The following is a 17,431-nucleotide window of genomic DNA, read 5'->3' on the forward strand; positions in this document are numbered from 1 at the left end:
CGTTTTTATTCTCTTGCATTCCTTCATTGCTTGGTTTTTAGTCTGGTGTTAAATATGAAATTTTACCTCATTTGACGACCGCTTTTCATACAAGGTGGTCTGTTTTCTGCTTTAAATATTACCGGTAAATATATATATATATATATATATATATATATATTGTTTGCCTGATAGTTAGCCTACCTTATATCGTCGCTGCGCCTCGAAGAACCGCTATGTGACGTTTTCGTCGAAAATGAGTTATGCCGTGCAAATAAACCTGCAAACTGTCAAGCAAGTGAATATTCAATTGCTTTAGCACAATTATGAAAACAATAATAGATTGAGATTAAATGCTTCAAGTTCTAATCACGTGCGTATTGATCATTATGTACTTATAAAGGCGCAAAAGATAAACCGACATGTGCTATATAAACACTAAAGTAGTAATATTGTTGAAGCAAGCTACTAAAATTCCAAAATGAAATTTCGTGACATTTTCTTTACCAAATCACACAATTTCCTAAGATTCTCAAGAGCGAATTTGGTGCAAATTGGGCCGAATTTTCACCCATGTGATAGAAACGTACTTTGCTAGCGATTTGGTACCGTCTAAAGCCGACCATAGACATTTTTAGTGGTGAATTTTGACGTTTAATAAAACAAAATTTTTCCAATCTGTACTTACATTTGTAGTAAAAAAAAAAAAAAAAAAAACCCAAAAGCTAAATTTCGTGACTTTCATGACCGATAGACACCCTGTACAACAGTATCCAGTGTAATGCGCGCAGAACCAATTTTATATTTTTCAAGTGCTTCCTTGTATTTGGCACAAGTTTTAAGTTTCAAATGTTTTTTGCTTCTGAAAAGTTGTGGTTTTAACACGCAGTTGTTCTTCGAGGCGCAGTGACGATCGGTTTCAACCAGTCCCTTTCCCTGGGTTGTCCTCAGGACACTATCTATTTACATGAGTGAGAGTCTTATCTCGAATGAATTCAGTATTTCAATTATGGGAAGATAGGTGAATTATAACCCTTCCCCCTCCTTGTCGCATGTGCTAGCACATTTTATCTTGAATGCTTGCCATGTATCGTTTCTCAATGATACATAGGATTATACAGTAAAATCTGTCTAGTTGGCCACTTGCTCATCTTGGCCTGGTTCGTCTTGAACCTCCATTTTACCATACGGCATTCGTTACTTATTACTCTGTAAGTTGGCCGTCTTGAAGCAATATTTATCTTATGGTGATAATTTACTTGCGTATCTTGGGCACGCAAAGTACTTTTATTATTTTTTGTTTCATATTCCCATATGAGAGGCGTTTGTGGCTGCAGACAAAGCAAGCGTAGATTCCCCACCATCCTGATAAAGTGGTGGTGAAGAAAGACGTGAATAAGAATTTTAAAAAGCACGTTCTGGAATTCAGGAAATGGTTGTACGTATTTACCATGTCATTTTGGTAAAACCATTAGCTATATCTGTTCCTTTCATAAGTGGGGTGTTTCAGTAATCCCGGAATATTCTCAACGCTATCCATCTCAATTGTCAGCTACTAGCATCTAACGGCGTTTTAAAACATAGCGGAGGTTTCGAAATATAAATTCCCGTGAGATTTTATCAAAACAATCTTTTGCTCCGAGATGTAGCTCATTAACAAGAGGTAGTTAACTACATTAGAATGTGCCAAAACCAATAAAAAATGTCTAGAATGAACCATCATGAATACATTTGTTAATACCAGATTGGTTGTTTTTCGAAAGGTATCTACAGAAATACAGGGTGGCCTTAAAGGACGTATACAGACAAGGGTGCTCGGCCCCCTCTACAGGAAATTATTTCAGATCGAAAACCCAATAATTTTTCTAAAATAGTTACCGCAAAATTTGAGACTACGTTTGAAATGTCGCTTATACTTGTCCTATACATACCAGCATTACTGAAATGACGATTCATTCATATAATGAATTCATTTGCTTTGGTTTGTCCTGAGCTTAAGGTATAAGAAAATAAATTAAGAATAGATTAAGTTAAGTCAATATTTGTATATAAAACAATAACTAAATGATAAAAAATGTCATGACCGATCAGTACGGAACTGTATACTTACTTTAGGGCCACTCTATATATTCATCTATACGAATATTAAACGTACTATATATTTTCGATTACTCTGTACATCATTTAGAAGTAACTGTGGTGCCATTGCTTATTGAACTTTTATTATCAAGTAATACTAGAAATCCTATTCTAAAAATACACCCCACTCATTTTCCGTAAATTGGCCACTTCGGTGGAACCGATGCTGGCCAACTTTGCTTTTGTCAGGTATTATGCAAGTTTAATAATAGAATATAAAAAAAATAAGTACGCTCGAGTCGAATGTTGCAGCTTTGGCTGTTATGAATTTGATTTTCGAATTACGACATCCGAGCAGAGGTAATACTTTAATATAAAGTTTCCAATTAATTAAAATAGAACTAGGTACAGAATATGTTTATATCACACTTGCATGTAAGATTCTATACTGACGACGGGCACAGTAAATAAAGTAGGTGTGTGTGTGTGTGTGTATTTACATACAGGGGTTCGGCAAAAAAATCGAAAAAGTTTGCAAAAGTGTGAAAATCATACCTAGTATGGTGTGGGGCCTCCTTTTGCATTCAAAACAGCTTGGATCCGACGTAGAATAGACGTATACAGCTCCTGAATCGTGGTGTGTGGAATTTTGTACAATCCGCGGCAAAAAACCTGCAACATGAGGATGTAAGTTTATTGCGAAACTACGCCTAACAGCACAGGGAATGAACTTAACTTCTAAGTGGAACGAATCACGCCAGGATAAACCTCGGCCTCCTCCCGTGCACACTTATTTTGGAGCAAAAGACTTCGTTATTTCACAATAAACTTATATGCTCATGTTGCAGGTTTTTTGCCGCGGATTGTACCATTGTTCCCTCAAAACATGCTCCAGTTCCTTAAGGGATGTTGGTAGAGGGTAATGAGACCGAACATGCCTTTCCAATTCAGACCACAATGGCTCAATGATGTTGAGATCTGGTGATTGTGGGACTCAGGGGAGGTGTGATAGCTCCTGGTCATGCTCCTCAAACCATGATTTCACCGTTTTTGCAGCGTGACAGGATGCCAAATCATCTTGGTTGATGCCATCACCTTCAGGGAATAATATTTGGGCCATTGGTAGAACCTGGTCCCCCAAAAAGGCCTCATACGCCTTAGCATTCATTATTCGATGCAGGACTATGATGGGACCTGGAGAAAACCACGATATCACTGCCCATACTGTAACAGAACCACCCCCATGCTTTGCAGTTGGAAGTAGACAGTCTGTTTCGTAGGCCTGCGACGGTGTTCTCCATACGGAAACACGACCGGTTGTTAAAAACAAGGTGGAAGTCTATTCATCGGACCACATTGCGTGTTTCTACTGCTCATGGGTCCACGCCTTGTGGTCCTTACTCCACTGGATACGCCTCTGCGCATTTACTGCTGTGACCAGGGGTCTGGCGATAGCGGCCTTGCCATGCATTTTCATTTTATGAAGTTCCCGTCGCACTGTTTTCGATGAAACCGGATTCTGTAGGCCGGAATTGAGTTCAGACGTACTTTTCATTGCAGTAGTCTTCTTTTTAACTGCTAGGGGGTGCGGTGGCTCACTGGTAGAGCGCTCACCTCCGGTGCTTGGGGTCCCTGGTTCGATCCCAGTTCGCGCCGTGTGAACTTTGTGGTGGACAAACACCGTGTTCGTGGCTTTTCCCGGGTTCTCCCACTTTCTTCATTCCACCATTTCATTCTTATCATCACAGCCTCCTTTAGCCTAACGGCATAAGCGTGGGACGTAAAACTTAAAGATTTCATTTCTTTTTAGCTGCTACAATCAGTTTTAGTGCCCTCCGGTCCCTATTTGACAGGATTGTCTTTCTACCACTGTTGTGCTATGCAGACGCTCGCTCATGAATTGTGTATGCCCTCGTGAGATTGGACACAGTGCCTTTCGGTACCCCCACCATGTTTGCCACTGAAGCTCCAACCAGACGGGTACCAACGATCACGCCTCTTTGGAAGTCTGTCAGGTCGCCCGTTTTACCGCACCACTTTCACACCATGACACTCACAAGTGAACTGGTTACTGCTGACGGAAGAGGAAGGTCCACATGACAAAACAAAAAAACGATCGGCAACCGCAACACATGTTGTACAATGGAGAGCCAAACTTACGTGTCCTGTATGAAGTGTCTTTAGATTATTTTGTCTATTCCCTGTATATTACAGTATGTCTACTGATACTGGAATTTTGTTTCATATACTGGAAAAAATCATGAAACTAGTAATTGTTTTAAGTCTTAGAAACAATTCTGTATCCATTGAGATTGTAAATTTTTTCCAAAGCAAGAGTTGTAAACATTGTCATTAGACATTTGAAGCAATGAAGTGGAGGACTGTGAGGGGAGTTGGGAGGCCCTTTAAAAATGTTTTATTTTTAAAAAAATCAAGGTTAACTAAATTTATTAAAATATCCCTTTGATGGTAAAAATAATTACAAACCTGATATCAAGAATATGATTATTCCTAAAGAACTTCAAAGAAAATCATTGTATTAAGTACAGGTTAGTTATACTGAATATACTGGAATTTTGAAAATGAAACTCAGTAGACACCCTGTATTAAGTCTATGATCGCATAAGCACATGTTGACAAATTTCTGTTTAATACGATTTCCGTAAAATGAAATGATTTTGCTATGATCTAAAGGGGGTTTCTCAATCTCAAGCTGCTATAGGCGATACGTACGGATTACGGTGGTAACATGATATAGTGATACACCAGTGGAAGGGATTTAAGTGTCTCTGTGTGATATTCATCTGCGCAACGATTGACGAGAAGAATTAAAGAGGTTGAATTAGTCTGCGTACAACTTACTGTGCAAAGCATAATAAATCTTTGTGTGTCTGTGACAATGCTGGGTTCGTTTTAATAGGCGTTAGACATAAATATGTATATCTTTGTGTTAATATAATTGAAACAGATTTGATTAACACTAATGAATTTGAGCAGCAAGAAAAGGAAGTGACTTCTGTTTGTCATTTCTAGATGATGCTAAATTGTGTGAAACTATAGCAGTACAGTTACTTGTATTTGCAAGTCTCGATCTTGAGAATTTGCATCAATGCAAAATGTGCTTTTAGTTTGCGATAATCTGTATACGTTTGTTACGGAATGACCCCAGGTCATTAGTGACTGGACGAAAACTAATAACCTGGTCTAGCGTAAAATACATGTTACTGAAATGTAAGCTTAGGACTCCAAATGAACTCTGCATGTTCGTTTTCCTTTTAATAATATGAGATAGATTTTACGTAAAATCCTCCAGTGATTAATTACCGTATACGTGCATTTCAGTGGACGGTTGAAAAAAAAAATCAGTGTTTAAAAGGTGAGGGAAGTGACTGCAATCTACTGTAAGTTGCAGTGATGAATCTGGTTTGGAGTGAATGGAAGATGTGCTCGTTGCCCCCTTTAAAACGCACGATTGTTGTGAATGTTACGTGACACACGGTTTTTAGTTGCCAGGGATAAGGTGTCATTATGTGCGGAAATAAGAAAGATCTGACTGATTGTTGCTTTTTTCTTCGTTTTGGAAAAACTTAACTAAAACAAACTTCAATGACATGGCTATCCAGTAATTTTCACATTTCAATTTAATACTGTTTTAACTGAATAATTTGACGAATCTTTGGTTAATGTCTTCGTGGTGATTTGCCAGTTGCTGAATTTCGTGGTTTCCTGAAGGAAAAGCTCTTGAACGATATGCACATTTTGCAATACAAAGTAAAAATCGTTAATAGCATTTAACCCTTGGAATACTAAAAGATTTGTCATCAAATTTGGTATTTAAAGTTGGTGGGCACAAAACATCGGGTCTAGGTCAAAACTCCCACACAAGAAATGTCAAAACGCCCACACGATCGGTCATAACTCCCACACAAATGGACAAATCTCCCACACTCAAGAAATGTCAAAGCGCCCACACAATCGGCCATAACTCCCACATGCAGAAATTGTCACAACTGCCACACAAATGGACAAAACCCCCACACTCTGAAATGATCATGATTACACGTCTTTGTTGCGGCTCTTTATGACGCCCACTTTAGTGTTTCTGTCATTAGAAAACAGTGCAAGAAGAATAGTTGCAACATCAGTTTAAGTGGAATAAAAGATGTTATTAAAAAGTACAAGGGCAAGACATGCAAACAGGATCATTTCAGAGTGTGGGAGATTTGTCCGATTGTGTGGGAGTTTTGTCCATTTATGTAGGGATTGTGACTGTTGCTATGTGTGGGAGTTATGACCGATTACCAGTGTGGGGGGGTTTTGGCTGTGGGAGTTATGACCGATTGTGTGGGAGTTTTGACTGAGGGGGTTATGGCCGTTCGTGTATTTGGGAGATTTGCCCGTTTGTGGGGGCGTTAAGACAAATTGCATTCAAATTATGCCAAATATTATAAATATACAGATACAATGAAAGGGCCCACATGAACTTTGGTGGGGCCCCCAGGATCGGCGCCCTTGTTAACAGGTGGGCACAAAATAAATAAAATTAGTCAAGTACTGCACTATTGTACTAATAAAGGACGGCGAATAATGTAGTTGTTACAATTCTGAAAGTATTTCTCAGCACATACATTAACGATGATGGACTTTATATCGGGATAATTATACAAAACTGAAAGCATGGTTATTAGAATTAGTGGTAGGCATAAAAAACTGTTTTTGAACATTTTCAAAAAACTGCTTTCGGTTTTTCCCCAAAACTGTTTCCGGCCTTTTCCAAAATTTGTTCTATTTCTGACCAGAAGAGTGTTTCTTTGTTCTCCAGAAGTCGAATCCGTTTCCACAGAAATAGTTTTATGTGTTTTCCAACGGTTTTGGAGAAAACCAAAATGTCGGTTTTTCTAGAAACTGGTTTTGCTCATCCCTAATTAGAATACATGGTAGAGGACTCAGCTAAGACACAAAACCAAGTGTTCTGTTTTGATTAGGCAAATCTGGAAATTTGACAACAAATGCGTATATCTGCAGCGAATGGTTGCCTTTTAATAACTGTCAATGGTTACCCAAAATGTGTTTGTTCCTGCTAGTAGCGTACAGACATATAGTTGGAAGTTTATGCAAGTTGCTCGTAAAAATGACATCGACCAACTTACCAATATAAGCAATTTGACAAGATCATTACAATTGCAATTATGTCTAGTTACTAACCCGTACTGTATATTCCCTTACCAGCCAGTAATGTTCTTTAATAATCGGATATTGGAAACACATTGCAAATTAATTTTGAAGCCACCTTTAAAGCGAATGATCCAGACATGAGGATGTCATACAATCCAACCAACACGGGATAAACTACCTATAATCAACAGCACTAACAAGTTTTCTTTCCATCACGAATTTAATATAATACACTGTTTTTCGATTATGGAGTGCTACGTTCAGTTGAAGATAATGTCAACTATATGACGAACACTCGTATCTCACTTTTTCAGTTATAAAGAAAGAAATAATAATTACATAGACAGGAAAGCGATTGAATATGTAGTAACTCGTCACCTATTTAAAATAATTATGTGAATACATGATCAGTTATTTATTACCAAGGATGTTATAAATAGAGGATCTGCCCATATGTATCTTCATCCTATTAAATCGATGAAGCCAAAAAACAACCGAGCATCGGCACGTCTGATTGGCTACTTTCGTTTCCGTCATGATTGTTGGCTCAAAACATTGCGATCCTATTGGGCGGAGTGGACAGAGAAGGGGTGGCGTAACTGTGACGTATGGCTTCAAGATTTTGTTGTAAGGGCAGATCCTGTATTTTATAAGATCCTTGGTTATTATATATTTAACTTCTTTCTCCTCTATGTAATTATATTTCTTTGAAAAGAGATTTTCAGATACGACCCTTCGTCAAATAGTTGACGAAACGAAGTACCATTTTGAAACCTTTCGAGTGTCATCTTAGGTGGTTGGTGGTGGTGGTTTTAGTTTGTGGCGCAGATGCTAGGCGTTCACCTATCGACTGATGACATAACTAAAGAGGTAAAGTTTGAAATTTTGTGACTTAAGCCCTGCCTCGTCGGGCAGTGGTAGCAAAGGTTTTAGTGTTTCTTGGTATGTCAAATACAAATGGCGTTTTAAAATTTTCTTATTTAGTAAAATTCTTGTATTCTGCATATTTCTGTTGCCTAAGCCGAGTTAGCTTCGATGAAATCCAGTGACTTTGCATCACCTTTAAGCAGTGACGAAATGATTTTATATATATATATATATATATATATATATATATAATATAGCGATACTCTCCAAATGTGTACAAAAATATAGCGTATATCTGCTTTTGTGCCACTATACTTTTCTTAATCATTATACAGTGATCTGGGTGGGTAAATGCAGGAAGCATCGCCTTTCTAATTCATGAACATAGTGGCAACAGCTTAAAAGTATGTATAATATAATCAGACTGGTAACCAGCCCAAAAATGTAGGGGGGGGGGGGCACGGTCCAATTATATTATAGTTCATAATCATATCAGTTCATTTGCAAGCATACCGTGAAAATTTTAGGGGGGCCCGGCCCCATAGTCCTCCCGTGAATACGGGCCTGACTATAACTTCTAAACAATAGGTTGGTCGATGAAGAAACGCTATTACAGTTGTGCCACTGAATTGATATAACACCTTGGAAGTCGGCGCTTACGAACGCATTTTCATTTAGTTAAAGATGGTTGGAGGCTTCAATACTCTTAACGTTAAATTTACATATTTAAAAATTGGAGATACAGTACGTAAATTCGAATTTTAACAATTTCTTTGAACTACTGCCAACCGTTACTTTTCATAAGAATTTAGTTTCAGGAAATCATTGATCACAAAGCATACTGGGAGTCAGCATATATCGACATAATATGTAAATTTAAAGTAAACTTAGGACCATAACAATGTTAGGACGGTATACGTTGTATACTCCCGTGTACATTAGTTACTAAACTAACCACTGGAGGCAAAATGGCGCCACTATCTGATTGCAATCACTAGTGCGCAGTCACCTATATTTGCGTCAATGTGTAACCGAGCTTATTAAATAACGATTCAAATAAGATTTCTAACTACAGGGCGGTCCAAACCGTTTAGGATTGGGATAGAAGGGAAAGTGATAAGAAACGAGGGAGAAAATATTTTAAGACATATGGCACCATCGGCCGCCGTCTTGAATTGGCGAGAACTTTTTAAAATGGGAACCCTATCGTGTAATAAATATTACTGAAATTTTTCCAGGAATCCAGTGGTGGAATGTTTTTGGCTCTACAACCAATCGTTGCAAAGTTTCAATCAATTTTCTGCACTTACCTGGAGATAAAAGTGCGGGCAATGTCTGACCCCACTGACACAATGTTACAGCAATTGTTAAACGTACCGTCACTTCTGAGCAATCGTTAAATGTATTCGGTGCTGCCAGTCATCCATTACCCTGCCCAGCATGTCTTCAGGGATGCCGGCACACGTGTCAATACTCCTGCGTTGAAGGTGGGTAATATTCCTGATCTTGGTAGCATACACAACGGGTTTCACGTTGCCTCAAGGAAAAAATCCAATGGCGTGAGGTCTGGAGAACGCGGTGGCCATTCCACAGGTCCTCCCGGGCCTATCCATCTTTGTGGGAATTGCTCATCGAGGTACAAGCACATAATCCGAAATCAGAGTGTCATCCTCTAATGCGACGGACGGCAGGATCTCCTCCTTAAGTATGTTACGATAGGTAATTTCAGTTAAATTGTCCTCTACGAAGAATGGCCTTACCATACGGGTACTCCATACATCACATCACACCATCACTTTGTCGGAGCCAACTACCCGAGAAACATCGTATCAGTGTGGTTTATTGTTGCACCAATATCGGCGATTTTGCTTGTTCACCTCGCCCAACACACACACAAAAGAAAAAGGCCTCCTCCGAGAACAGCATGTCATATGCTAATCGGGGATTCCGTCTGATTTGTTCCGCGCCCATTCACAGAATTCGACTCACTGGTCTGTATCATCGTCGGTTAGATTTTGGAATAGCTGTATCTTGCATGGGTGCCAGTTATGCACAGATACAATGGACGTAGGGGATATACCACTTTCTTGGGTTAGGTTACGGGTACTGCTGTCGAGAGTTTTCGTGAATGATGACAATACAGCAATGGATGTCGCTTCGTCCGTCGTTGTGTGAGGCCTGTCTGCTTCTGGTTTGTTTTCTACTGACCTGGTTTCCTTAAGTTTTGCTTTAACTTTCTACACTGCACTATATGAAATGGGCTCGCGTCGAAATCATCTGCGATTTGTCTGCTGCTGCGCTCTCCTAATATCAACAGGATCTCTATCTGCTCATCCCTTCTTAGTGCCATTCCGTGTTACTAATCGACTGATGAAATTTAAAAATCATAATTATTATACAATCTTTACGCTAACAGCCATAGAAAATATGCTTTCCGCTGCATAATTGATCCTTCAGAGACTAAAAGACTTTTACAATAAACTCTACATACGTTTGTGTATTGCAAATGTTCACTAATTTAAACAGATAGACGCAGGGTGAAGCTCCTAGATCAAATTTTTCACTTGGATATAGTTTACAATACTTTTAGGGTTAGAATCAAAATTTCATAATTTTTAAACAGTTATTTATTTCTTTTGGCATCGATGCTAAGGGAGACGACGATAATGATGAGATGAACGATAATGGTGAAATGAGTAAAGTGGGAAGAAACGGGAGAACACGAAAAAAACCTATGCACACAGTGTTTGTCCACCACAAAGTTCACTTAGTAAGAGGTAGGATCTAACCAGGGACATCAGCACCAGACATGAACGCCCTAACTTTGTGCCACTGTGACTTCAATATTTCCTCTTTTACCTAAATTAAATGATGCATTTTAAACTTTCATAATTCAGAGCAGCGATGAAGCGTGTAGTTTCTGCAGATACCTTGCTAAAAACTAAAACAAGAAATAGACTGGCAAAAAAGCATTGCGAACTACTACACACGAAGAAACTTCGTGATGGAAACAAATAGTCCCGCTGTTGACGTCCTCCAAGAAACTATATTCAAATTGCACTTGCTACTTGTTTCAATCACAAGTTCAATTAGGTAAAGGTAACAGTTGGCACGTAAGAAAGAGGAAGGAGAAAAGAAGGATCAAACAGGTAGCAGCTCCGATAAAATGAGTGCGAGAGAGATGTAATGGGAATAAATAAAATAATCCATCTGCCTGAATACGTTATTCAAAAACTTTCATTATTCTCTGACAATTAAGACGGGGTGTATGATTCAGAATAAAAGTGGGTACAGTGGATTTAAACACTGTTGAGTGATGCCGAAAGCCCAGAAATCTAATTCCTAATCCCATCCTAGTGACGGTCTAACATGGCCATAGATGCCGAAAGCCCAGAAATCTAATTCCTAATCCTAATCCAAGTGACGGGCTAACATGGCCATAGATGCCGAAAGCCCAAAAATCTAATTCCTAATCCTAATCTTAGTGACGGTCTAATATGGCTATAGATGCCGATAGCCCAGAAGTCTAATTCCTAATCCTAATCCAAATTTTGTTGCTGTTGGTAGCGGAATATACTACTGTGGAAGTGATTTGTAGAGTGACTTGTGATTCTCAGAAAATAGTAGCTCAATTTTTTTCTCTGCTATTTATGAGAAAATAAAAATAATATAATTAACGGAAGAATGTAAATACCTAGTGAGAAACAATTAAGTTCAGAAACGTTCCACATGAAGTGACTGGAAATTTTAAGTTTCTCTATTGTAATATCGTTACGTTCAAAAGAATATGATGCCACAAGACCTGATAGAAATACCATATTTCAGCAACTACCGTAAATGTACTCGTTTTTGTCAACAGTTTCAATTATCTTTTTCAATGTAAAAAAAAAAAAAAAAAAAAAACTGTCCTTTTTCACAAACTACTACTTGATAAATGTAGAAGATCGAAATTTACAAATAATTCACTCATTTTTTTTTTTTTTTTTTTTTTTTAAGGAATATACGAGTATATTTGGAGTACGTGACATACCGTAACTTTATTTTATGTTCATTTTTTTTATAATTTCAATAAATGGGATGAATGTACAGTGCATCTGTGGAGGATCGCTTACCTCTGATGTGTGGGGTCCACGGTTCGATACCCGGCCAAGTAAATTTGTGATGGATAACAATGTATCTGTGGGTTTTCTCAGGATATTTAGTTTTCCTCCGTCATTCTCATTTCACTAGTTTTTCCATTATCATTCTTTTGCCTTAATTGTGCGGTTCCCTTAGCGTACAAGGCATAATCGTAGGACGTACATTTTATTTCATTGCACAATAATATGGGAAATTTAAGAGCAAAAAAGGAGTTTCTGCCCCTCGAAATGACATTTTATAATGGCAGGTTGAATTACAGAGAGAGGGGGGGGGGGTTGGACACGGGGACAAAGAGATTCAAAGTTACTTCTTTGGAATCTGTTTCATAAGCACTCCAGCGAGATATTGTTCATTTCTCTCTGACAAGGGATGTCACTAGGATTGCCAACCTGAGGGTAAACCACAGTTCATCGAAAAGTATACGGGGTGACTACCGTAGGTACGACGCGACGTTCCGAATTTTTATTAATCTTGCTTCGCCTTTCATTTACATATATATATACGAGATATATGATTATTCCCAATATCTGGCGTAAATATGAGATTTTTTTTTTCTTGTGCATGGCAAATAGCAGTGTTGCCAACGTCCCACAAAATTAAAGTATATGATTTTCTTTTATAAGAAAATATACATTGAAAGAAAATATAACAAATTCAATACCTCCCATTCACCCCTCAGAAGCCCAATGGCCATATACGAGGTATCACTAGTTAGTATATTCATTTATCTTTATTGATATTAATCTTTATGCTTGTAGCTTCTTGTGGGGGGAGATTTCCCGCAAATGCTAAGGGAAGAGGGAACTAAAAACAACTAACTTTGACCCCTGCCTCTCTGCTACGGGATTCCCTATATAGATGAAATGCACATCGTTGGAATGTCTCGTTCTTTCTGAAGAGATTGATAACTGAATTATCTCTCTATGTTAATTAGGAGCTGAGCTACTGAGGTTTAAAGTGCTGATTCAGCCATTGAGTTGTTCATTCTGAAAAGGTTAAATTTGACAATGCTAGTGCATGATCATATTGAACTTTATATGTTGCAGCATATGTTGACTTAACCGAAGATCTGGCAAAACGTTTACAGCGCATTTAGAATGCCTGCGTTCCCTTCATATTTAATAAAAAATGCTTCGACCATATCTCCTATTGTTATCAGCAACTAGGATGGTGCAATCTAAACACCCGTCGCCGCATTCATTTCATTCTCTAACACTTTTATATAAAATAATTAATTGTAAAAAAAAAAAAAAATACTTATCTATCCTCTAAATTTAAATTTCTCAACGATACTCACCCACTAAATACCCGGTCTAAAGGAAATACAACACTCGCCGTTCAAACGCACAAATCTAATTTCTTTTCCAAATCTTTCACACTATTTGCCACCAAAGCTTGGAATGACACCCCTGAAAGCATCAGAAACTCTGGTTCAGTGTTGACTTTTAAACGCCGGCCTAAAGAATATCTTTCTAATGAAGGTCTTCAGTAAACAAAACAAAACAAGAAAAAAAAAAAAAGTACGACAGCATGGTAACGCAAGGAATAGTTTCATGTGTAACAGGCGATATATGCAACCCACTGCGCAGTAGTGTCTCGCTGGCTGTCTATACGAACGGCATTTGCATCTTTCTTGAGTAGAGATGCAAAAAAGCCGGCTTTCGGCTTTTTTGAATCGATGTTTTTTTTTCACATAAAAAGCTGGCTTTTTTGGAAAAAAACGAGAATTTTGGAAATTTTGGCTTTTTTCATTTTCATGATTTTTCTATCCAAATAGCTTTCTTATAGTATATTCTATAGTTAGATAAAAATTTCATGACCTAAATGCCATATTTCGCTCTGAAATTCACCATCAAGATGGATGGAGAACATGTTTTACGAATTTAAGATAACATGAAGAATGTAGTATTTGAGGGCAATTTTACAGGCTATTTAACTTTATTTTAACTTTTGAGTTATCGATATTTTTTCTTCTCTAGATCATTTTTGCTTGTCATCCGTGTTTCATTTCTAAGAGCTTAGTACTCTAGCTTCTAGCACAAAAGTTAAATTACATTTTTCTATATCCGACAAAGCGTACGTTTTTCAATATGTTCGTCAAACCGTACTTCCACATTTCTGTTATACTGTAGTAGTGCAATGACTTAGCAATAATTTTCCGGACACAACCTTGAATACCAATTTATACAAATAATCAGTAGCGGCTTTAGAAAAGTACTTTGGGAGAGTTTTCTCTGATTGTTTCGTTTTCTAAAAAGTCCTAATTTTATTTGGGAGGTGCTTGAAGTTTATGAGTACAGGCGTAACTTATATTTCGTTTCGTTTATATGTTTAGCAATAATCTTCCTTATACAACCTTGAAGATCATTTTATACTGAGAATCAGTGGCGAATTTAGAAAAGTATTTTGGGAGGGGAAAAGTATTTTTCTAAACATTCGTAATTTTTATTTGACAGGAACTTAAAGTTTATGAGTAAAGGCATAACTAATAGATATTTCGTTTGTTTTAGACATTCCGTAACTTTGAGGTACAGGCTTCAGTCCGAAAGACCGACCCCCTAACCGTCGCAAAACCGTCACTGCTGGTAATTAGTAACAATAACGATTTGAAAACAATAAGAAAGGAAGTCGGCCAACTCACAGTACACGCACTATTTCTATATTCACAGATGGAATGAAGAAAAGCTTTGTCAGAATGATCGAATGCTGGGTTGAATTCCGGACTTTCCGATAGAAGCGCAAAAGCTCACCACTCAGTCATGTTTGTTGTGCAGTTGTATTTAGCTTAGCTTAAATATATTCCGTAGTCCTTTTTTTTTTTTTTTTTTGAGGCGGGGGGAGGGTTCCGTAATGATATGTTGAATCCCTCTTGCTAAAAATTCAGAAAACTTGAGGATTGGGTAAACCGTGATGGTGGTTATAAAAAACTTAACTGTAGAATTTCAAGAATATGCATAATCAAAAGTTCTAGATGTGCAGCCTTTAAGTGTATCACATAAATCTCTTCTCTTATGTTTATTTTAATATTTTGTTTCAAAAAGAGGGTATGGAACATTTTGAAGTAAAAATACTACATACAATTTTGCTAGTTATTTGTATATTTTTTTTAAAAAAGAAGTGTTTACTTTTAGGGTTGGCTCGTTTACACCAGCTGTTTTTTTTTTTAATTGGTTTAAACCAAAAAATTAAAAAGTACGAAAAATGCGAATCGTGTGAACTTCATGGTGACGTTTTCACATATCAGACCATCTGCATTAGTTTTATTTCCTTTTCACATTTCAATCAAGGTGTCCCATGTTCAATTCTCGGTCGAACCACAACCCTTCTTTGTTGTACCACAACCCTCAGTCGAACTACAACAAAGTAGCGGTTCGGATGTCAGTTTAAGCAAAACTGTTCTCCTTGATAACTTCGGTATTACATAAGGATGTTAAGCCTAAACATACGAAACGAAACCAAATTATATGTTTCTGCATGCCTGAATGCCTGTTGTTTTATAAAGAAGCCAAGGTTGCTTAAATATATTGAGAGAAATTGGCAAAATTTATCGATTGCCTACGTAGCTTCCAACATCAACTTGGATTGGACTTTCAATATCTACATACTAAATTTGTAATTTAATACCTCAGTTTTAGCGTACTGATTATGATACGTTGACCTTTAAATTTCACGTGCAAAGCAATAACAGGATTTTCCCGTTATTGTTTTACATTTAAAGTAATGACGGGATTTTCCCGATGGCTAGGACTGGAGTTTCTCAATTTAAGAAATTTACTGACCGGACTTGTTTAAGCTTATGGGACCTCTTCCAGCATAACTCCGTTGTTGCATAATAACACCAAGGCGAAACAAACTTATTTCTGTGAATATGTAATATAAATACATAAAGCAAAATATCCAAGTCAAAAAAACCTGGTTTAAACAAACAAACAAAAAAAAAAACTGGTTTAAACTCCCCCCCCCAAAAAAAACGGGTTTTTAGCCATTTTCAAAAACAACCCTGTTTCTTGCCAACTCTGCTTACTTTTGTATATAGGAGGTTAAAAAAAAATTTATTATATACATTGGTTAATCCTTTGGAATTCATAATGTAAATATGTTGAAGTAAAATTGTTTGAAATATCTTTTCGAAATTCATGGTTTAATTTCGAGGTTTTATATTATTATCGGCATCAGCCACTAATTAAATGACTTTTTGTGTTATAGAGAAGCGAAACAAAGACTGCTTTATCAATTTAAAGCAGAATTTTGAAAAAAGCCCAAAATTTCCCAAGCAAAAAAGCGAAGCAGAAAAAAAACGAGTTTTTTTTTTTTAAAAAAGCCGTTTTTTTTTCCGAGCCCTTGCATCTCTATACCTGAGTGATATCCCATCTTCGTGTATTGAGATGAATCTGCATCTCTTTCGCATACTAGCGATGTATGAACCCAAAGCAAAAACACTTATTATTTATTTTCGTTTCTTCTTTCTTCCTGCTCATTGCTAACCTCTTCACTCATTTTCGTAACATTGTGACAATGTTGTATACGTGATGGGTCCATTTCCAGATGTTCTCCTTTCTTCGTATGAGTCTGTCCTTGCCTTGCGTCGACTATGGGTAGTATTTTGTACATTTAACTTTTCCGACATCTCTTCTCGTTCTCGCTATATTCCACATAATGTCATTTTGACCCCATTTTTATACCCCTATTTGACCCTTTCAATGCGCTTGTTGGCCGATATAAAAAAAATACGTGTCGCTTCTTTTTCGACGTTTTCTATGTCTGTGCAATCTTATCAAAATTGGTGTGTTACACCGAGGTACCCTGCCTTGTTAGTCTAGCCTTCGCCTCCGTTATAATCCATCTCCATTTCTTCCAGTCTTCCGCATTTGTTTTCCAGTTTCGTATTTCGACATCCTTCGTATCCCCCAATTTCATGTCCCACCATCTTTTCCTCGGTCTTCCCCTTCTCCTTGTACCCTCTATGTTGGCCAAGAAAATCTTCTTTACTACTGTTTCTTCTCCCATTCTGAAATATGCCCTACCCATTGTAAACGGGTAAGCTTTATATGCGTTATGTCTACATCATTGTATCTATCGCATAGTTCGTTGTTGTATCTGATTTGATATATGTTCTCATCTATTTTTACTACTCCATATATCTTCCTTAATATCTTCCGTTCAGAATTTCCTAGTAGTTGTATTTCTTCTT

Source organism: Thermobia domestica, chromosome 14 (genome assembly GCF_964235325.1).
Source record: "Thermobia domestica chromosome 14, izTheDome1.hap1.1, whole genome shotgun sequence".
Classification (NCBI taxonomy): domain Eukaryota; kingdom Metazoa; phylum Arthropoda; class Insecta; order Zygentoma; family Lepismatidae; genus Thermobia; species Thermobia domestica.